At 42.1% G+C, this 22,307-nt stretch overlaps 1 long non-coding RNA gene across 2 annotated transcripts in view; it reads left to right on the top strand.

The window, feature by feature from the left end:
• The window catches only part of LOC126086476 (uncharacterized), a 110,463-nt gene that overhangs the window by 50,529 nt on the left and 37,627 nt on the right, over nt 1-22,307 (top strand). For both annotated transcript variants that reach the window (XR_007519539.1, XR_007519538.1), the window contains one exon: nt 14,153-14,291. This is a non-coding gene — a long non-coding RNA (uncharacterized LOC126086476). The remainder of the gene's footprint in view (nt 1-14,152; nt 14,292-22,307) is intronic.

Raw genomic sequence — 22,307 nt, 5'->3', positions numbered from 1 at the left:
AACTGGATATCCATTTGCAAAAAAATGAAACAGGACCCATACCTCACACCATGCACAAAAACTAACTCCAAGTGGATCAAAGACCTAAACATAAAGACTAAAACGATAAAGATCATGGAAGAAAAAATTGGGACAACCCTAGGAGCCCTAATACAAGGTATAAACAGAATACAAAACATTACCAAAAATGATGAAGAGAAACCCGATAACTGGGAGCTCCTAAAAATCAAACACCTATGCTCATCTAAAGACTTCACCAAAAGAGTAAAAAGACCACCTACAGATTGGGAAAGAATTTTCAGCTATGACATCTCCGACCAGCGCCTGATCTCTAAAATCTACATGATTCTGTCAAAACTCAACCACAAAAAGACAAACAACCCAATCAAGAAGTGGGCAAAGGATATGAACACACATTTCTCTAAAGAAGATATTCAGGCAGCCAACAGATACATGAGAAAATGCTCTCGATCATTAGCCATTAGAGAAATGCAAATTAAAACTACGATGAGATTCCATCTCACACCAGCAAGGCTGGCATTAATCCAAAAAACACAAAATAATAAATGTTGGAGAGGCTGCGGAGAGATTGGAACTCTCATACACTGCTGGTGGGAATGTAAAATGGTACAACCACTTTGGAAATCTATCTGGCGTTATCTTAAACAGTTAGAAATAGAACTACCATACAACCCAGAAATCCCACTCCTCGGAATATACCCTAGAGATACAAGAGCCTTCATACAAACAGATATATGCACACCCATGTTTATTGCAGCTCTGTTTACAATAGCAAAAAGTTGGAAGCAACCAAGGTGTCCATCAACGGATGAATGGGTAAATAAATTGTGGTATATTCACACAATGGAATACTACGCATCGATAAAGAACAGTGACGAATCTCTGAAACATTTCATAACATGGAGGAACCTGGAAGGCATTATGCTGAGCGAAATGAGTCAGAGGCAAAAGGACAAATACTGTATAAGACCACTATTATAAGATCTTGAGAAATAGTAAACCTGAGAAGAACACATACTTTTGTGGTTACGAGGGGGGGAGGGAGGGAGGGTGGGAGAGGGTTTTTTTTATTGATTAATCAGTAGATAAGAACTGCTTTAGGTGAAGGGAAAGACAACACTCAATACATGGAAGGTCAGCTCAATTGGACTGGACCAAAAGCAAAGAAGTTTCCGGGATAAAATGAATGCTTCAAAGCTCAGCGGAGCAAGCGCGGGGGTCTGGGGAACATGGTTTGCGGGGACTTCTAAGTCAATTGGCAAAATAATTCTATTATGAAATCATTCTGCATCCCACTTTGAAATGTGGCGTCTGGGGTCTTAAATGCTAACAAGCAGCCATCTAAGATGCAGCAATTGGTCTCAACCCACCTGGAGCAAAGGAAAATGAAGAACACCAAGCCCACATGACAACTAAGAGCCCAAGAGACAGAAAGGGCCACATGAACAAGAGACCTACATCATCCTGAGACCAGAAGAACTAGTTGGTGCCCGGCCACAATCGATGACTGCCCTGACAGGGAGCTCAGCAGAGGACCCCTGAGGGAGCAGGAGAGCAGTGGGATGCAGACCCCAAATTCTCATAAGAAGACCAAACTTAATGGTCTGACTGAGACTGGAGGAATCCCGGCGGCCATGCTCTCCAGACCTTCTGTTGACACAGGACAGGAACCATCCCTGAAGACAACTCATCAGACATGAAAGGGACTGGTCAGCGGGTGGGAGAGAGACGCTGATGAAGAGTGAGCTAATTATATCAGGTGTACACTTGAGATTGTGTTGGCAACTCTTGTCTGGAGGGGGGATGGGAGGATAGAGAGAGAGGGAAGCCGGCAAAATTGTCAAGAAAGGAGAGACTGAAAGGGCTGACTCAAGACGGGGAGAGTAAGTGGGAGTAGGGAGTGAGATGTATGTAAACTTATATGTGACAGACTGATTGGATTTGTAAACGTTCACTTGAAGCTTAATAAAAGTTATTATAAAAAAAAAAAAAAACTCTATCTAATCTTGTAGAACTCATCAATATAACCGTCGCTAATCTATCTCGTAAACATCAAAGTGATAGGATTTACAACACACTGGGAAATCACATCAGATGAAAAAATGGTAGACAATCATACAATACGGGGTATCATGACTTAGTTAAGTTGACAGATATTTTAGGGGGACACAATTCAATCCGTGACGCCTCACCTTCCACTCTGCCCACCATCATCCACGACCCTGCCATATGACTTGGACAAATAGTGTTCAGTTGATCTACCTGACATTACTGACTCCACTGTATTGAAAAGCTGTAAGAAATGAATCCAGCCCATCTCTGAATATCAAACATGAATTCATCCAATTGTCCTTTGATTATTTTGAGGATGATATGGAGTCTTTTGTGTCTATCAGTAGTGTCATCATTAAATTGAGTAACTCTAAGAGGAAAGGGATCCTAAGAAAGAACAAAATCACATTCAAATTAGGTTTTTTTTTTTAAAGTGTCTTTTTCCATGATACCAGCCAGTAGTATTCTAAATATTGATTTATTCAGAAAATGGATATTGGCTTGCAGTAAAGAGAGGTGGAAGGCGAATAATGAGCAGAATTAGATAGAGGCAAAGGTATGTATTAGGCATTTTACTGAGTGCTTATTACAGACTGGCTGCTGTCAGGTGCATTACCTCATTTGATCCTCTCACAGACCTGATGGGTGAGATGCTGTTATATACACCTTGCAGGTAAGTCTTGTAATTTGCTCAAGGTCATGAAATTAGTGTGCATCAGAGTCAGATTTCCAATTTAAGTCAATCGGACCCCAAGTCTGAGCTTGTCCCCCTATTGAAGAGAAATGGTCAAGTGTTTCCACTGTCCTTTACTTTGGTCAATTAGGCCAACATTAGCTTAGCACCAGGCTGGGCACTTGGGGCTTCAGGTTGCATAAAACATCTTTCTTGGTTTCAAGGGACTGATAATCTAGTTGAAGTAGGCTCGACACACATGATGCATTAATTAATAGTTCAGGCAGGCTGGTATTAATGCTAAATTTTTGGTAGCAGACCATATGTTTAGAGAATTTTACTGAGGCCTCAAGTACTTGACCTCTGCCCAAGGTACAGTCAGGATTGGATGGGTGAATGGTGGAAAGTGGTTGTTTTAAGTGGGCAATAAGACCAACCTGAATAAATGGAGGAGCTGGTAAAAACTTGGTTTTTAATCAACAAAAGGCCCCCAGATTTGTTCAGTGCCTGCCATGTGCTGGCTCTTTGGAAGGCTCTATGAGAAGAAATGACAGAATATGGTTCTTGGAACAGAGAACAGTGTGTATCCTTACCTTAGATTAGAATAAGAGGTTCTTAGGCAGGAGCTATTCCTCATCTTCCTTGAGTCCCATGGAAACACTCAGTAAATTGTAAATACAATTATTGCTATCATTACAGGAGTTTAAAGCTACCCCACCATGCTATTTGTATTCATTTCACCATTTTCGAAAGTTACAATGGGGTGGTCCCTTAGTCTTCAAAGTGATTTCTTTGCTTTTGAACACTTTAAAGAGATCGTTTGCAGCAGATCTGCCCAATTCAATCCATCGTTTGATTTCCTGACTCCTGCTACCATAGGCATTGACAGTGGATCCAAGTAAAATGAAATCCTATGCTGCATCATTGTGTTCTATATAATTCTTTGAAAACATACGCCGAACACTAATGAGATACATGCCCTAGTGAATCACCTTGAGGATCTTTGGAGGACATTGGTCTAGGCCCTAGACTCTAGGGAAATGTTGCAAAATGGCAAGCCTTTAAAATAAAAACAAAACCCTATATTTTGTTTTAAGCAGCTAAGTTGTGCCTGATAAAAAATGCCCTTATGGAGTTTCCAAGGAGGGCCTGGGGGATTCCAACTGCCGATCTTTTGGTTAGCAGCCGTAGCACATAACCACTACACCACTGGGGTTTCCGGGCCTGAGAAAGTTGCAGACAAATCATATTTTTGAAAAAAAAAAAAAAAAAGCTAGTAGGCCTATAATTTGTAAATGTGCTAGTTGGGGCATTATTTATAAAGTGGTTTCTATGAAGCCCCTCTCAATATTTTCCAGTGAGAACTAATCAGTCCTTCTACTCTTTTGGAGAAAGTTTATCTCCTATTTATTCTACCTTGTATAATGTTTGTCATGGAAGTTTCTGTGAAAAATGGAAACCTTACTGGGTGAAGAACTGTTTTCATTGACCTTTTGCCCACTTCTTTTCGTAACAACTCCCTACCTTTCTATCGGCCCCAAACTTTTTTTTTTTAAAGAATTTTCTTATTCGTGGTAGATGATCGGTAACTACACTTGGAACTAAATTGAGCTCTTGGTGAAGTGTAGAATCCTTGGATAATATTAATGGTAACATGCTGGTCAGTTTTCTTTGCACAATAGTAGACATTCTTATACTGCATTTGGTTTAAAGCGAGAGTGCAAGGGTACACGCTGTTTCTCCCCCTTGTCCATCATTATCTTTCCCACAGTTGTTAAAGGAGAACTGAAAACATTTGCTAGTACGTGTTCAGGCTCACAGGATTTTTCTTAATTAAGCAGAACTTGGCGAACATCTGGGGTGGAGACACGTTTCACCACAGAAAATTGCCTTGTTCACTCCAGATGAGTCATGTCCTCCAGTCTTGGCCCGGGAACGGCTGTTCAAGGGAGTTGTGTCCCGGCACCCCCAGCATGAAATGTTCTTTCTGTGAGTTTTTGGATGGTGCAGAGGCACCTGCATTTCTCGAGCAGCTTTGGAGGAAGTTGTATTTTCCTAAATATCATGATGACTCTTCATTTAAGTATCAGAGTTCTCGCTTTTCTGCTGACTTGGCTACAAGACAGTGAGCAGATATATGATGAGTACCTATACCTTGGAACCCTGGTGGCACAGTGGTTAAGAACTCAGGCTGCTAATCAAAAGGTTGACAGTTCGAATTCACCAGCCGCTCCTTGGAAACACTATGGGGCAGTTCTACTCTGTCCTATAGGGTCCCTATGAGTTGGAATTGACTCGCTGGCACACAATAACAACCTATGCCTTATTTGTGGCAGTATTAATGACTTTGAATCTATTAAACAACTCTAGTTGTTCTTTAGAATAGGCTATGATTTTCTGGTTTACTATTGATGAACTGTTTTAGCTTTACATCAGCATTCGGTCAGCTCTAACAGGTGTCTGTTGCTATCTGTATTAAGCAAATCTTAAAGAAACAAGCAAAAGAATCAGTTTCTTTCAGTCAATTATCCATTTTTATGCCACACGTCAGCTGGGTTCACAACATAAAATCCTCGAAGATTTCGTCACCCCAAAATTGTATCGATCCCTTGGAGAACTGGAGCGAGTCTGATGAATGCAGGTGGAGCCTATGAATTAATTACCTACGCCTGTTTACCTCCCTGGTAGGAACGATTTGTCCCAGAGAGCTGGCAAAGGAGAGTGGCCCTCCATTTTACACAAACCCGGTTTTCCTGTTGTCTGTCTCAGTGAAACAATTTGTCCTTCATTTCTTTTTCAGTAAAATGGACATATCGTTCTTATCACAAAGTGGCTCATTGAGGACTGACTGAAATACTTTTGTAGCTCTAAGTAAACTTTGAGACATGACCAGGAAACTAGGAAAGTGCCTGGCATATAGTAAGCCACATTTAGGCTACATTTTGTAGGGTCAGGCACCTACAATTATCTCATTTAATCCTCATAATGAGTTTTTTTTTTACTATTTTATGAGTGATGTAATTGAGGCACAGAGAGGTTAAGGAGCTTGCCAAAGGCCACACAATTGCCGAGTGACAGAATCAGGGCCAAAAGCCAGGGGCAACTCAGTCTAGAACGCTTTCTTCTGCTCTCTGTGTCCACAGGAATTCAGCAGATTTTGCTCTCCTCTGCCTCCTTCAAGAATTTAGGAGTTTCCACACACCAATTTGACTTTCGAGATGGATTGCGTCTGGTGCAGCTAATGTTTGCCAGTCTGTCCGTACAGCAGAACACTCTGTAAGGCACTGTTGGGCTGTAGAGGAGTTGCCTCAAATGATGACATAACGGAAATATTCTATTTCCCTTCAAGAAATGACCTTTCATCAGTTTGAGAGAGCAGCTTACATACTAGTGATTCAGTATTGAAAAAGCAGTAATTATTTGCTTTTGAGAAAGCTCACCACCCACCTGTATGTTCTCTTCCGCTAAACCCCTTCCCTCCCTCAGACTTCAAGACAGCGAGTTGCAGGGGATAAAACATAAGGCCCTTGTTAATTGCAAATTAATAGTGCCAGGAATATCTGCAGATGGCACCTGAAGTCAGCTGCTGACAGCGTCATATTCTGGTCATGTTTTTCTTTCGCGCAACGCAACTGGGCACTCAGCAAAGGCAGAGCGGTCTTGGTTTCTTGTTTAGTTCCACATTTCTTAAGGATGAGATCCATGTTCATGGCCTACCACCGTCCTCATCTTACAACTTCGGTGGATTTTGCTTTTATTTACTCATTAATTTTTAACAAGTTGCAGGCTTTGGAGGTTTACAGGACACAGGTGTAACTATCTGGATGAACATACTGTATATTAGACTACACTTGCTTGGTAAATATTTTGCTGCATTGTTTTGTTCATTCTCAAGCAATCAATTGTGAACCTCCAATGTTGTAACTGGTCCACAGGGAACATTTGTGCTTTGGTTGGCACTTAGATTAAATTCATCCACTGATTTTTCTTTTTTTTCTTTCAAAGCTGATGTTTTGGTAAATTTTTTAAAGGTTGCTTGCCAACTGCCAAAGTCAATGAATTCAATGAAAAATCAAAAGTTTGTAGAAGAAAATGATCATTATACCAAACTGGATGACCCTGAGAGAAATAAAGCATTCTCCGGACCTCCCCAAACTAAACAAGAACACTTTTAAATCTGACTTAGGGCTGATTGTATATTGGCCACATTAACAGCTATTTAGCAAATAAAATGTGATCAGGATTTTGACCCAATTGTCTGCTTCACATTTTCAAACAAGTGGCAGTGTACCTCGTGAGTCCCTGACAGACCCGGGTTAAGCACCAGGATCTCCATCTCAGCCTGAGCTTCTCAAATATCCTTCTGGCTTCCCAATCTTTCTGGTCTTATTCTTGGAGAGAAAATGAGCTGAGGCTCAGACCCACATCTGTCTGGCTATGAAGTCTTAGAACAGAAGGGCGTCTTAGTTACCTAGTGCTGCTGTAACAGAAATACCACAAATGGATGGCTATAACAAAGAGAAATTTATTTTCTCACAGCCTCAGTAGGTTACAAGTCCAAATTCAGGGCATCGGCTGCAGGGGAAGGCTTTCTTTCTCTGTCAACTCTGGAAGAAGGTCCTCATCCTCAATCTTCCCCTGGTTGAGGAGCTTCTCAGGCACAGGGACCCCATATCCAAAAAACATGCTCTGCTCCGGGTGCTGCTTTCATGGTGATATGAGGCCCCCAACTTTCTGCTTGCTTCCCTTTCCTTTTATCTCTTGAGAGAGAAAAGGTGGTGCAGGCCACACCCCAGGGAAATTCCCTTTACATTGGATCAGGGATATGACCTGGGTAAAGGTGGTGTTACAATCCTACCCTCGTCCTTTTTAACATAAAGTTACAATCACAAAGTGGAGGACAGCCACAGAATACTGGGAATCATGGCCTACCCAAGTTGACATACACATTTTTGGGGGGACATAATTCAATCCATGACAAAGGAGCAATTAAAATATTCTAGTATAGTATCCCCTACTTTTTCTAGGGAAGCCAAGTTCCTGGTAGGTTCCCATATGCTGGGTTTCCATTGGCCCATGCTAGCCTAAGGGTGGGCACATGTGCTGGGAGGCTGCCTTACTCGGGTCAAGGCAGCCAGCCAGGAGGGCGATCTGCGGCTCTAGAGGTGAGGGAGGTTTTCAGCTGTGGCTTGAAGACTGGCTGAAGAGATTGACAGCAGCTTGAAAAGCTGAAGATCGGGAAGGCTTGGTTGCCATTGAGTGGCACAGAGTGAAGCCATCCATGCCCACCTCTCATTATGTTAAAAATGGAACCAGTAATAGTCACCCCATAGGCATTCATTGTGTATGCCTGTAATTAAAAGTACTACCAAAACTCTGGATAGTAGCAGGGGCATAAGTTTAAATTCTGGGCTCTCCTCCAGCTGGGTGCCCCCTCAAATGCCCTTTCCACATGTTATCTCCTCCAAGTCCTGTTTCCAATATGTGTCTCATTTTGCTGGGTGGGTGTATCCTACCCACTCCATCCGTGATCTGGAGAGTGTGTCCTCCCTACCACCCTAAGAGTTGATTATAATGGTGGGAATCTCAGTCATGGGCTCAGTCTCACAGGAAGGAATTTGTGGGTAAAGAGTCTTTTGGCCTGTTTTGCCTCATGCCACCAAGATGACCCCCAGCCTAAGGAAGGGAGCTACAGGGATACACAATGAATAAACAAAGGCCTATAGCTTGACTCTATAAGAAGTGCTGTTCCCAAAAGATGCTGCTAGAAAGGGAGGGGCAGTGGAAATCTAGGGAATCAGCGTGGTGTATAGGAAGTAAATAGGGGGCTGAAGAATGGCCGCCCATATTGATAAAGGCATCATTCCCTCTATCTTCTAAAGGAAACTCCTTCTTGCTCAGAATGTTCATGTGTCTTGCTCTTGGTCCCACATTGCTCTTGCAGGACATTTGTTAAGGTGATCTCCTGGGATTAACACCTGTGGAAGGGAGCAGATGAAGGCAGGATTAAATAGAGAGAGAAGCTGAGCTGAAAGGCAGTACCAGTGAAGGCTTCATTCGACTGGTAGAGAACTCTGGAGCTTGGATGGCAGTTCAGAAATGTCTTGAGGTTTGGCCATGGGTCAGGCCTTGTGTGAATAAGTCGTTGGATACAGACTGACCTGGGAAGGTGGTGTGAACTTGGATGAGACATGTTTGGCTCAACTCAACTGATAGCCATTCCTTCATTCTGAAGCATGTATAGAAACACATAACGTACACTCTAAGTAGCCCTTAGTGTCTGTAGCTTACTTTAATACTTAATTGCCTCATAAATATTTCATTCAATAAGTGAAAGTCAACCAGCATGAACACCTACTATGTGCCATAACTATATAAAGTGCTGAAGAGCAATTTTTATTTTTAATAAGTACAGAATATTGTCCCTGCCCTTCAGGAATACACAGACCAGTGTGTATATTTCTGTATTTGTGGTGGTGGTGGTTGTGGGGGCGGCAGGAACGGGTTGGGGATCAGTGGAGAAACATTTGACCAGAAAGACCTATAATACAAAATTGATATAAATGCCAAGAGGAAATACAAATAGTCCTATGCACTTTTAAAGGAAGGAGACAGCACATGCAGTTACGGATAATTAGGAAGGATTTCTGGAGCAAGTGGTGTCTGGCATTTGGAATTGGCTATGAAGGGTGGGCAGGATTTAGATGAGGTAGAAAGAGTCAAGGGCATTCCATACAGAAAAAATGGTGCACACAAAGGCACAGATGTTGATGAATATGGGCCATGTTTAAGGGAGTGTTTGGTGTGTGTATGTGTACATTTATATGTACTGGGTTGAGGGGATGGCCTAGTTTGGCTGAACAATAAAACAAAAAAGCAATAGGGTAGTGGTAAGACCGGTTAATCTTTTTCCTCCCCTAACACACTTATTCCCTGGATCCCAATTCCAAACTGAAATGTACTCAGAGACTATTCCATTGATGCTTCACTTGGGGTTTTACCCCACAGTGCCAGGCACAAGGGAAATTCTCAGTAGATACCTGTTGGTTTCACTCAATCTCTAAGTCAAGACAAAAATAGGTCAAACTTGAAATATCTGGCCCTGTTAATTCCTTGTTGCCCCTGAAGGCTCTTCCTGATACTACCTTCCTCCAGCTAGATGATAAGAATTTTTAAAAAGCATTTCCTGCTTAATTCTACAACTATTTGTAAAAAGACTCTGACATAAAGTGCCACCTTCAGACATGTGGAAGGAAAAACATCCTCAGTTTCTTCCAGGCTCTTCGGGGAAAGATTATTGGATTGTCAGAAGACCTGGACTTGAGAACTTCTGACACCACAAGCTGTAGACCTTGGCCAAGTCACTCAGCCTTTGGGGACCAAGTTTCCTTGGCTATAACATAAGGACAGTGATATCTTCTGAGGCCATTGTTGTGAAAATTAACTGAGAAAATGTATGCTAATGTATATATAAAGAACTGCAAGTAAATGTGCAAGTTCAGATTTATAACACCAAACGCCAGTGATAAAGTTGCTTCCTGGAGGACATCAGTTCTCTGGGCCACATCCTTCCTGAAGGCAAAGAATTGTGCCCGTGTGTCATCAAATAATAAGTCCTGCTAATGGCTGAATTCCATTACAGTGTTTAGCTGACGAAATTATCAAACCTTGGTGATTTACATGTGTTTTTGATATTCAATCAGGAACCATAGAGGAACTAATCAGCAGGCAGAGGGCAGCCAGCCAGCAGTGAAAGCTGCAATTGGCATGGTCCAGGCATTCATAGCAGGAAACTCTTTATGGTCCCTGTGGGTAGTCTACCACTGGGGCAAGCTGAGCTTTGACTTTGTTTCTGCATTGGTTCTTTCTAGCCCTGCTTCTCCACCTAGGTGCCCAGCACTATGGGTTTTCAAAGAAAAGAAGTGCTATTTTTCATGTTGCAGATATTTGGTACACAAATAAAAAGCTGGATAAGTACAAAGTACCAAGAAGAGACTTCGGGAAAGATATATAAGTACAGATAACCCTCTATGCTCCTCCCTTCATCATGCCTGGCAAATAGTGGGACCTCAATAAGAATTTGCTCATTGAATGAGCCAGTTCAGAGTTGGAGGAGTTGAATTTGGCCAGGAATGGTCAGGAAAGCCTTTTTGGGGGAGAGAGAGCCTACACAGGTGTTGAAGGATGGAGATAATTTCAGTGAAGGGACAGAGAAGCAGGGGAAGGGAAGGCATAGCATTGCCATACCAGCACCATAGATTGGAAAGATGGGAGTGGGAGAAGGACTTATGGAAGGTTTTACATTCATTTCAAGCCTTGGGATGTTTTCTCAGGCAGCAGGGAGCCTCTGAAATTACCTGTGGAGATAAAGAAGGAGGATTAGTTACAGAGAAGACTGTTCTTTTAGTGATGTGCTTAATGAACTAGAGGCAAAAGAGGCCAGGTGACATCTGACGTAGAGACTGTATTTCCTGCCATAGGTGGGAAGATTGATGATAGTCTAAAATTGTCCAAGTGTTGTTCTAACTTTTTTCTTGTAGGCTTCATGTCCTATTTGGCTCAAGAACACCCAAAGGATCCATGCTCTATCTTTATGCTACGGCTCTTGAAACAGATTTGATTTTGCAATTTTCACCTTTAGAAAAAGAGAGACGTAGCCAGCATCCTCTAGGATCTACTCTCTCCTTCTCTGGAGGGCTTTGTTTGCTCCAAGATGATTTTGTCTGAGTAGCTTACTCCCAGTTTACAAAAGGCCTTTGCTGAATGCTGGCAGGTCACTTACCCTCTTTGTCTTTGGTTTCACTAGCCACAAAATGAAACTGATAATACCTGCCTCATAGAATTGGTCTGGGGTCAATGAAATCATTGATGTGAAAGTACTTTTAGCCTTTTTAGGAAGAACAACTTTGCATGTAACAAAAGAATTTTTCCTTTGAAAATGCTTTCCTGTTTTATTCTTTTAATACTCTTTGAAAGGACGTTGAGTGTGTCCTTTCAAGGAAAACTCAAGGTGGTTTGGGACAAACCATTGAGAGTAGGATTCCTTCAGGTCCCCCATCTGTAGCTCATGGTTTGAAAGTAGTCAAGGTACGAAGGGATTTGGTGAGAAGATTATGTTGCAGAGATGGGGCAGAGTATAGAGAAGGAGGAAAAGAAGGAGGAAGAGGAGGCAAACCTATTTGGATTTGTTGAGTTTTTTACTCTGAGCAACTAGAAATTCTAGTAATGATATCCTATTTTGAAGTAGTTTTCTTGTTGCTCCTGGAGAACCTGTAGAACTAGTATCATGAATTGAAACAATTAACAAATATGTTTGCATGCCCAATAGTTATAGTAATAGATGTTGTAAAGTGGTATTAAATGTATGGAATTATTTTTATTGATACCTGTTTTTGATCCTTTCAACAGCCCTCTGGGGCTGGTGTTGTTGAAATCCCTCGTTTACATTCTTTCTTTTCTTTTTTAATTGAGGTACAGGAATGGTAAATAATTTGCTCAAGATGTGGAAGCCATCCACCTTTGTTTCTGATTCTTAATGTCAGTATTGCCCACCATGTAATCCATGCCGTCCAAGAGTTCACTAGTAAGAGGGGGATGAGCTATACCGATGAAAGCATAACTATTATGCCAAGGCCACAAATATATGCAAGGATGCAGCGGGAGACATAGCCATAAGCATTTGAATAAGAATATGAAGCCCCAACTATTTGGTAGACCATTGAACATGTACGTGGATTAAATCATTTAGACCTCCCAACACCACCATACAACAGATATTTTACTATTTTCTGATTTGAAAATTGAGGACTCAGAAATTAAAGCATCTAGCTTAAGGTCACACAGCATAATAAATGCAGCAGGAATTTGTAACTCAGGCAGTCTGTCCTCAGGGCTCATGCCCTGACACTCTGCTGTAGTCTTTAGTGTTGCAGGTCAGGGAAGGAGCTCATGAGGTTAGAGAAGGAGTCACAGGGAGGGGAGTCTCCCACTTGAATACAGATAGTTTCTTTTTTTCCTCCTTACTTTTCTGGTGCATACTAAGATTCTAAGGGACTGTCATGGATTGAATTGTGTCTCCTAAAAATGTGTGTCTGCCTGACTAGGCCATGATTCCCAGTATTGTGTGATCGTCCACCATTTTGCCATCTGATGTGATTTTCCTGTGTGTTGTAAATCCTACTTCTATGATGTTAACGAGGCAGGACTAGAGGCAGTTATGTTAATGAGGCAGCGCTCAATCTACAAGATTGTATCTTGAGTCAACTAACTTCTTTTGAGATATAAGAGACAGAAGGGAGCAGAGAGACAGGGAAATCTCATGTCACCAAGAAACTAGCACCAGGGTTCCTGTGTTGTGAAGCTCCTAGACTAGGGGAAGATTGATGACAAGGACCTTCCCCCAGAAGCGACAGAGAGGGAAAGCCTTCTCCTGGAGCTGAATTCGGAATTCTGGCCTCCTAAACTGTGAGAGGATAAACTTCTGTTTGTTAAAGCCACCCACTTGTGGTATTTCTGTTGTAGCAGTACTAGGTGATTAAGACAGGGGCCCTGGTGGCAAAATGGTTAAATGCTAACCAAAAGGTTGGCGGTTCGAACCCACCAAGCAGCTCTGCAGGAGAAAGACCTGGTGATGTGTTTCGGTGAAAATCACAGCCTACAAAACCCTACGGGGTAGTTCTACTCTGTTGCGTGGGGTCGTTATGAGTTGGACTCAACTTGAGGGCACCTAGATGACAACAATAAGACTCGGGTTAAATGTGGCGGGACTGAAAAGTTTAGCAACTGCTGTCCCTGCTGTCAACACTGCCTGTCAGAAGGGAAGTCAGAGAGCAACCATCCGGGTACTCTTTGGTCTTTGGCCTTCCTTTGACCAGCATGTCAGAGCAGTGCTCACCTCAGGGTCTACTGTCAGCACACCGGCAGGCTTGGTTGCCAGACCCGGCAAAGCAGGCTGCAACCCTGGAAAGTTACCAGCAGAAAGGGTTACACAGAGCTGTCAGCACAGATAATGTGAGCCGTCAAAAACTCTCTGAATGGCATTCCTCTGCACCCAGATGCTCTAAAACGCCTTCTAAGAGGTGAGTCCTGAGCATAATACAACCGCACTCCAGAACGTATTGGAAATTCCACCAATTCAATATAGAATAATTATACCATTATGGCTGCAAATCAGCTGCTGATAAGGCAGCCCCTTGCACTAGGCAGGTTGTCTTTCTTTTCCAGGAGTTATATAAAATTCACACAACCCTAAGAGCACTGCCTACATGGACTGCTTCATGCCTGGCAAATGGAGTGAGGAAGTCTTAGTATGCATAAAGTTCAATTTTGTCCTTTGCTGCTTTTCAACACTCACATTAAAATCAAAGGTTTTTTTTTTTTTTTTTTCCCTTACTGTGGGAAGGACAGAGTTCCATTGAAAAAAATCGTCTCACTGGCAAATCAACAGCTAAGGGTCCACCCTGCGGACGCCAGGCCACGCGGCCGAGGTGGAAGCTCAATTGCTTTATCACAACAGAGCCCTTCCTCCTAAATCAGGGCACATAAGGTAAGCTGGAATACAGGAACGGTTTCTCCTTTTCAAGGTGTTTTTCAAGTTTGAGATCTAAAACTAAAATTGAAACTGGCACTTATTTGTAAATGACAACCTGGTTCTCCTTGAGATTACACTACATATATTAAATTTTTGTGAGGATTAATAAAGATGCCCAAGGAATTAAAGTCATGCTCATGATGGCAGAGCAGAACTAAAGGGCAGCTTCTAAGCAGCGTTTCCAGCATTATAACTGTTGCCTAGATAACAGTCCTGTTCCTTCAGGGTCTGTATTTGGGTTTAATGCTACAGCCTGCAAATTAATACAATCATTACCAGCTCATTATTGCTCACATCGAAATCCATACTTCTCCGAAATCTCCCCAGGCTTATGAACTAGATAGAGAAGTTTTCTCATTCTGCGAAATAAGCTCTCATGGCTCTCTTCCCTTGTGTTAAGAGAAATAGCCAATCATATTAGATTAATTTTCATATTAATAGGTCCTGTACTGAAACGTTGGTAGGGCCTCTGTCTTTTAAGTTCAACCCTGGCACCCTCTCATTCAACTCAGGTATCTTCCCAGGAGGTAGCTTAGAAGCTCTGATTTCTTGCCCTTCCCCAGATCTCCATCAGGGCCATGTAAGTGACACATCTTCATTTTTCATCAAAATAATGAGCTATCTTCAGATTATGGCTGCTCAAAAATGGATGCAACCTTGCAAACTTCGGTTCTGCTAAAAGCGGTGCTCTAAGAAGCATGTGTAGGGTCTAAACCCTACAGAGCTGCCTGTACGGCATGGCTGGTGTGATCCGTAGCATGAGGGAGATTGTTGTTGTTGTTGCCATAAAGTCAACTCTAACTCCTAGCGACCCCATGTCACAGAGTAGAACTGTCCCGTAGGGCTTGCTGTGCTGTGATCTTTACAGAAACGGATCAGATCCTTCTCCCATGGCTCCGCTGGGTGAGTTTGAACTGCTAACCTTTCAGTTAGGAGCCAAGCGCTTAACCTTAGCACCACCAGGGCTCCTTGTGAGGGACATTAAAAAAAAAATTTAGGAAGCTGTAAAAGATACTAAATTCCAGTTTGTTAGAGATTAGCGTGTATAAACCAAGTGCAGCTTCCCACATGATGTAATCAATTTTACTCTCTAACATTTAGTGTTTAATAAGTTTGATTAACCAACATTTGATCTGAATGGATACTTTTGCAAACTTGAGACCAGAATCTGAAATGACTTTTTTCTCGAGACTTATGAGCAGCAAGAAGGGAAAATTCTTGCTTTCCAGCTGATTACGCTCTATCCTAACCGCTGAGCAGCACCCCCTGTTTTCTTTCCCTGCCTGCCAGCATTTGCCACCTCCCTTTCGACCTCGTGCCCATAGGAAGTCTGGAGAAATATCAGTGTGGAAGGGCACAGAGTCCAATCAGAGGCAACACATGTTTCAGATGGAGCATTTTTTCCGAGAATTTTTCAGCAGCCAGAGAAACACAGACAGTGTGTATTTAGGGTAGTCTCTCAAAAAAAAAAAAAAAAAAAAAAATTTTTTTTTTTTTTTTTCTGGATAGGATCATTTCACTCCTACCACCTAGTAAGAGGCAGCTGGAAGGTTCCAGAGAAGGTGCTGCTGGCTCAGTATGTAGAAACCTTAGCTGGCTTGTGTTTTGGGGACAGAATCTTAACACCTTTCTGAAGCTGGCATGTGGTTATCTTAGCTGCGAACACGTGATGCTCAGGCGCTTCATTTGCTCTGCACTCCCTGTTCTAGGACACCACCTACATTTCAGCATAGGACTTTACAGCAAGCCTTATTTCCTTCTGATCAAATTGAATTGCCAATGTGCACTAGGGCCGGTCCTCTCTATGTTGCCTTGCTTTCAAAATCCATGTGAAGAATGTTTGTTTCTTGGTTAGACAATTCACGAATTCTTATAGTAAAGCTTTTCATATGAAAACAAACCAAACCGAAACAAAAAGCTGTTTATTACCTTAGTTCCTGCTCTAGAAAGACAATGGTATGAAGACCCTTTCTGAGAAAGCTATCCCAGGGGATATGCCATCATGGACTGTGAGAATGCCATCCCTTGGGAACAAGTTATAATGACTTACATCAGTCTAATTTGAATCATTTTCAGATTTATCCAAATGGCAAAAATTCTAAGATGAAACAAGATTGGATTCAGGAACCAGAGTTGGCACCAATGTGCCGAGGTGTCATTTGATCTTTTTTTTTTTTTTAATGTAAATTGAAGTATTTATAACTTCTCTTAGCTCACTGCCCCAAGTTACAAGAAACGGAATTCTACCTGGGTTTCTCATCATTGTGGTCTCTCATTTTCAGTGTGGAAGGGCTGTGGGGCTGGATGGAGATAATAGGCTTGCTGTGTAGTTTATACCGATGTATGCTCCTAGTTCCCGCGTTGACTCTGGGGCATTGGAAGGTGGCCAAGCACATTTTCCTGCTATGTGCTTTGTTATGAGGAAGGCTCTTTTTTGGAGATCTGCTCTGATGGGTGTTATTATTTTTATTTACGTATGGCATGAGAATCCACTAAAATGAAGGTCCAGCAAGATGCATATGGTATTGGTAAAGATGTAGATCTGGGCTAAATTTATTTTAAAATCAAATTGGATGTTTTCTTTATGGACTGGCCTGGAATGTGCTTTACTGAATCACTCCTTTTCCAAAAGTGTTTTTTCTCATTTTCATGGTGATGGAAGTGGGGGCAGCACGAAGGCTCAGAAACCAGTAGATTTTGTGGGATTTCAGGTGCTTCAAAAAGACAAACAAGAATTGGCAAGGGTGGAGACAGGCCTCTCTTCTTCAGTGCTGCCAGTATTCCAGAATCAGATCGTTGTCTTCTTTTCCCCTCATTTTGGAAGAAGGAAAGAAGTTCCTAGCAAATGGTTTGATGCAAACAGATCCATTAAAGAAACCACTTACTAGCTGTATTAGCCTGGGACTTGGTTTCTTCATCCATTAAATGGGAATAATAACCAGACCTCATGGGGTTGTTGTGTTGTTGTGAGGCTAATTGATAGATGTAAAGAGGGGTTAAGAGTTGAGACTCACAAGAGAAGAGATAACTGTTCCAAGGTAGCTTTGGGTGAAATTGATGCGTGTTGATCATCTAATCAAAAGAGCATTTAGCATATGCAATGCTTCTTGGGGTCTGTTGATTACCCTGATTCGGAAAACTGAAAAATTGTACTTTCCAAGTCATGCGTATGCTTCCTTGTAACCACTTTCTTAAAGAAAATGACCCAGTGTCTGGAAAATGTAAGTGCTTATTAATATTTTTTGAAGAGGCATCTCGTAATCTAATAGCATTTTCTTTCAAGGGATTCGCTTCAGAAGACATAGCATAACTTTCAGGATATCTCTGAATCCCTGTCATAATAAGGTCAGTGCCTCTCTCTTCTGTCTCCTTATCTTCTTTATTTTAAAAATAAATGCTATTGAGGCTTTGGAATCCCTGACCAAGAAGTCGAAAGGACTAGATTCTATTCCTGGCTCTGCCGCCATTGTCTTGCTGCCTGGCAGTTCACTTGACCTTTTTCCCTTCCTTTCCCCCAAGGAAGATGCCTGCTGCGTATAAACCCCATGGGGGCGTTGGGAGGATTTTATGAGTGAATACAAGTATCTCGGGTTATAATATGATGCTGCCAAGTACTTTGAGTCACTGGGGTGAAAGACACTGTGTGAAAAAGGATCATTGTTATTACATTAAAAAAAAATATGGATCAAAGCCTGGCTATACAGTAAGTGCTAAATGTTAATTATTGTTATAATATCATAACAAAGCAGATGCCAGAATACTAGATCCCATGAGAAAACCTATTATAATAAGCCAGTGTGAAATGTACACATTACAAAGATATTTGGCAAGGAAGCACATTTCGTTTTGAAATCTCAGTGAATAATTAAGCAGAATAAAAAAATAACTTTTAATTCTATGAAAAATATAAGTATCTTGACAACTCTTTAACATAAAAAGAAGAAGCTGCCTTTTCCCCATAGAAAGAAGCAAGATTACTGCCTTGGTTTTTTTGTTTTTTTTTTTCCTCAACAGAAGATATATTCGAGGCACCCTTGGAAATAAAGGAAAATTCTTTCTTAGAATGACCCCTAAGATAGCTGTCTTTATGACAGAGACAAATTGGGGTGGGGGGAGAGTCTCTAAGTTTATAGCAGAGGAATAAGTACATTTAATATTTTTACTTCTAATTAGTTAGTGTTCTACTGTCTTTCCTCCTCCAAATGTACGTTCTATTTGTAACATTAGAGAATGTACCTCTGCAAGTGTTCATATGCCGCCAACTTCTATTAGCTCAAGCTTTTTGCATATTTTCTGATCTAGAAAGCATAGTACAACATATAATACCAGCTGGGGAAAAGAGGAGGGAGAGGGAGAGAAGACATAGGAAGATAGATTTAGAAAGAGAGCCAGATCCTAAAAAAGTCAAGGTCAAGGGAAAACAATTTCTATGTCCTCATGCTGTTTTAGAATGGAGCGCGTGTGAACTCACCTAGCATACTAAATCTTTTATTCAGAACGTCGTGAGAAATGAATAGCTGACTCCCAGAGGAAGGTAAAAGCGTGTATTTGCAGTGGGTTATGCTTTACCTTTGGGGAAGAATGAGAGACAAGAAGGACTGCACATCTCAGAACAAATTATGATTACAATAACCTTGGCTCCATCGCCACGTTTATCTTCCCTGAGACCCATTCAGCCACCTACTTGCTATTGATTGATTCAACACTAACTTCAGTTCTTCCTTTTAACTTTCCTCCCCCTTGCTCTAACTTTCAAACATGCACCCGTTATTAGAAATAAACCAGCACCTTATTTGTTTGTCCATTGTATCATGCATTCTTTTGTTTGAAGGGGGGAAGTGGGATGTTAAACATAGTTTAAAAAAATCTTAATTGGAATTTGAGTTGAAATGTGAAAAAATATTTGGCATTAAAAAAAAAAATCTTGGGATGACTTGTGATAGGGCCCAAGGGAAATCATCAGCCTTATGCCTGTGCCCTTCAAAGATAACAAACCTCTAAAAAATGCCTCCTCATCTTTGGAATGATGCAGTCAAGGTCAGGGTCAATGTGTGCTACCACTGGCATCTGGGATTGCACTAGGTTTGAGACACATGGCCGTTTGGGCTTTCTCAAGGCACACTGGTGGCATTTGTTGTTTACTCAGCCCCTGTGATGTCCAGGAGATTTCACTGAAATGCTTAGTAGCCATGTGCTGAGAAATAAATGGAGACTGGAGTGAGCAGCCTTAGCATTGCCATCAGGATTCTTTGGAGAGTGGAGTCACAGCCTGTGAGCATAGCAATGTGAACAGAGGAGGAGAAGCTAGAGGCAAGGCTGGGAGGAGCCTTCACCTTCTAACCTGGCTTTTCCCTTTCAACCCCATTAAATCCTAGCCTCTCTGGGCAGAGAAATCCCAAGAAAAGTGGCCAGAGCTGCTGAATAGCAGAGTGAAAGCCATGGAAATATCTTTTTTTTTTTTTGGTCTGCATGATTGGTAACCCTCTCTTTCTTTGCTCTTTCTTTGACTGGTATAAGGATAGGGATTTCCTTCATAATGATTTGGAATTTTAATTCTTAAGGCCTTCAATTTATCTTGCAACAAACATTGCCAGTGAAATAACATCTACTGTGTGCCAGGCAGAAGGGACACACAGATAAGCCACAGCTCTTGCCCTTGAATGCTGAAGGCCTAGCGGGAAACACATCCATGGAAACTCAGTATGTGCAGAAGGCTTACAGGGCCTATGAGATTAGATAGTATGTGTTGTTGTTGTTAGCTGCAGTTTAGTCAGTCCCTGACTCATGGCTACCCACGGGCAACAGAGCTCAATGCTATCCACGATAGCATCATCCCCACGATTGGTTGTAGAACCATAGGGTTTTCATTGGCTGATTTTCAGAAGTAGATCACCAGGCCTTTCTTTCTAGTCCATTTTAGTCTGGAGGCTCCCCTGAAACCTGTTTAGCATCATAGAAATACACAAGCTTCCACTGACAGATGGGAGGTGTCTGTGCTTGAGGTGCGTTGGCTGGGAATTGAACCTTGGTCTCCTGCATGGAAGGTGAAAATTCTACTACTGAACTACCACTGTCTCCCTAAGACAGTATGTTGTTGTTGTTGTTAGGTGACATTCGGTTGGTTCCCACTCATTGCACCCCACGTACAACAGAATGAAACACTGCCTGTTCCTGCACCATCGTTAAAATTGTTGCTGTGCTTGAGCCCATCGTTGCAGCCACTGTGTCAGTCCATCTCGCTGAGGGTCTTCCTCTTTTTCACCCTCTACTTTACCAAGCATGATGTCCTTCTCCAGGGACTGATCCATCCTGACAACATGTCCAAAGTATGTAAGACACAATCTCGCCATCTTTGGTTGTAAGGAGCAGTCTGGTTGTACTTCTTCCAAGATAGATTTGTTTGTTCTTTTGCCAGTCCACGGTATAGTCAGTAATTCTTCGCCAATACCTCAATTCAAAGGCGTCAATTCTTCTTCAGTCTTCCTTATTCACTGTCCAGCTTTTGCATACGCATGAGGCAACTGAAAACACTATGGCTAAGATAGTATAAAAAAAAAAGATGGATTAATTCTACCTGGAAGCTGGAGGTCAGGAAAATTGTCAGAGAGGAATGGCTTTTATTCTAGGTCTTGAAAGATGGATAGAGGAGTTTTTCTGGTAGATAGGTTTGGGAAAAGTACCTAGGCAGAAGAATTCATACAAACATAGTAGTGTGAAATCACTGCTGGTTGCAGGGAACTATAGAAAGTTCGGTGCGGCTGCATCTTTCCCAAGGGGAAGGGTGAAGAGAGGTGGAGGTAGGCAGGAGGAAGGTTAGGCTGAAGCTCTTACCAGGTTTTATGATGGGGCTGAGCAGTTTGGATTTTATGTTCTAGAGAAGCCTTTCTCACACATCCTTCACTGGAGCACGAACACAATACTGAAATCTTATCCCGCCTGCAGAAGGGAATCCCGCCCCACTCCAACCCCCTCCAATCTTCCTGTTTCACCTAAGAAAATACCACAAACAAACAAATGTAGTTAACAGGGGCATGGCTTCAAGGAAATAAATTAGCATTGCTGCACCCAGGGAGGAATGTAAGAGATGGGAAAAATAGACAACTATACTACTGAAGGAACCCTGGCAGCACACTGGTTAAGAGCTTGGCTGCTAACCAAAAGGTTGGCAGTTCAAATCCACCAGCCACTCCTTGGAAACCCTATGGAACAGTTCTACTCTGTCTTGTAGGGTCACTATGTGTCAGGATCGACTCAATAGCAATGAATCTTTTTTTTTTTTTTTGTATACCACTGAAGAGGGATAGAAGCACCTGTGAAAACCAGGTCCCCAAGACACAGGCCCCTTAAAAGACTAACTCTTAATGAGATCATAGAACTCCCTCTCCCCCACATCCCACCACCACATCAACAAGCTGTGGGATAGTAACAGTGGACTAAGCTGAAAGACCTGCAAGACATAAAATCTCTCTGAGGACCTGTGCAGAGAGAAGCCCCAAAGCCAAGAGGGGAGATGAAAACAAGGACACCAGCGGAATGTGGAAGTCCCTGGGGGGCACAAATGGTTTGTCCTCAGCCATGGTGGCTCAGTGGTTAAGAGCTCGCCTGCTAACCAAAAGGTCGGCAGTTCGAATTCACCAGCTGCTCCTTGGAAACCCTATGGGGCATTTCTACTCTGTCCTATAAGGTTTCTATAAGTCGAAATCGACTCAATTGCAACCAGTTTGGTTTGTTTGGTACTAACCTAAAAGTAGAAGGTTTGAACCCAACCAGAGGCACTGAAGAAGAAAGGCCTGGTGAACTGTTTCCATAAAGATTACAGGTAAGAAAACCCTATGGAGCAGTTCTACTCTAACACCATGAGTCAGAATGAACTCGATGGCAACTGGAAAATTTTTGGGGAGGGGTGGTTTAGAGGCATGTGAAGCCTCTGATACCTATGGCTACAACACACAGTAAACATGGCCCATCTCC

Source organism: Elephas maximus, chromosome 12 (assembly GCF_024166365.1).
Source record: "Elephas maximus indicus isolate mEleMax1 chromosome 12, mEleMax1 primary haplotype, whole genome shotgun sequence".
NCBI lineage: Eukaryota > Metazoa > Chordata > Mammalia > Proboscidea > Elephantidae > Elephas > Elephas maximus.
Note: the sequence above shows the minus strand (reverse complement) of the source record. Positions and strands in the feature narration are given on the sequence as shown.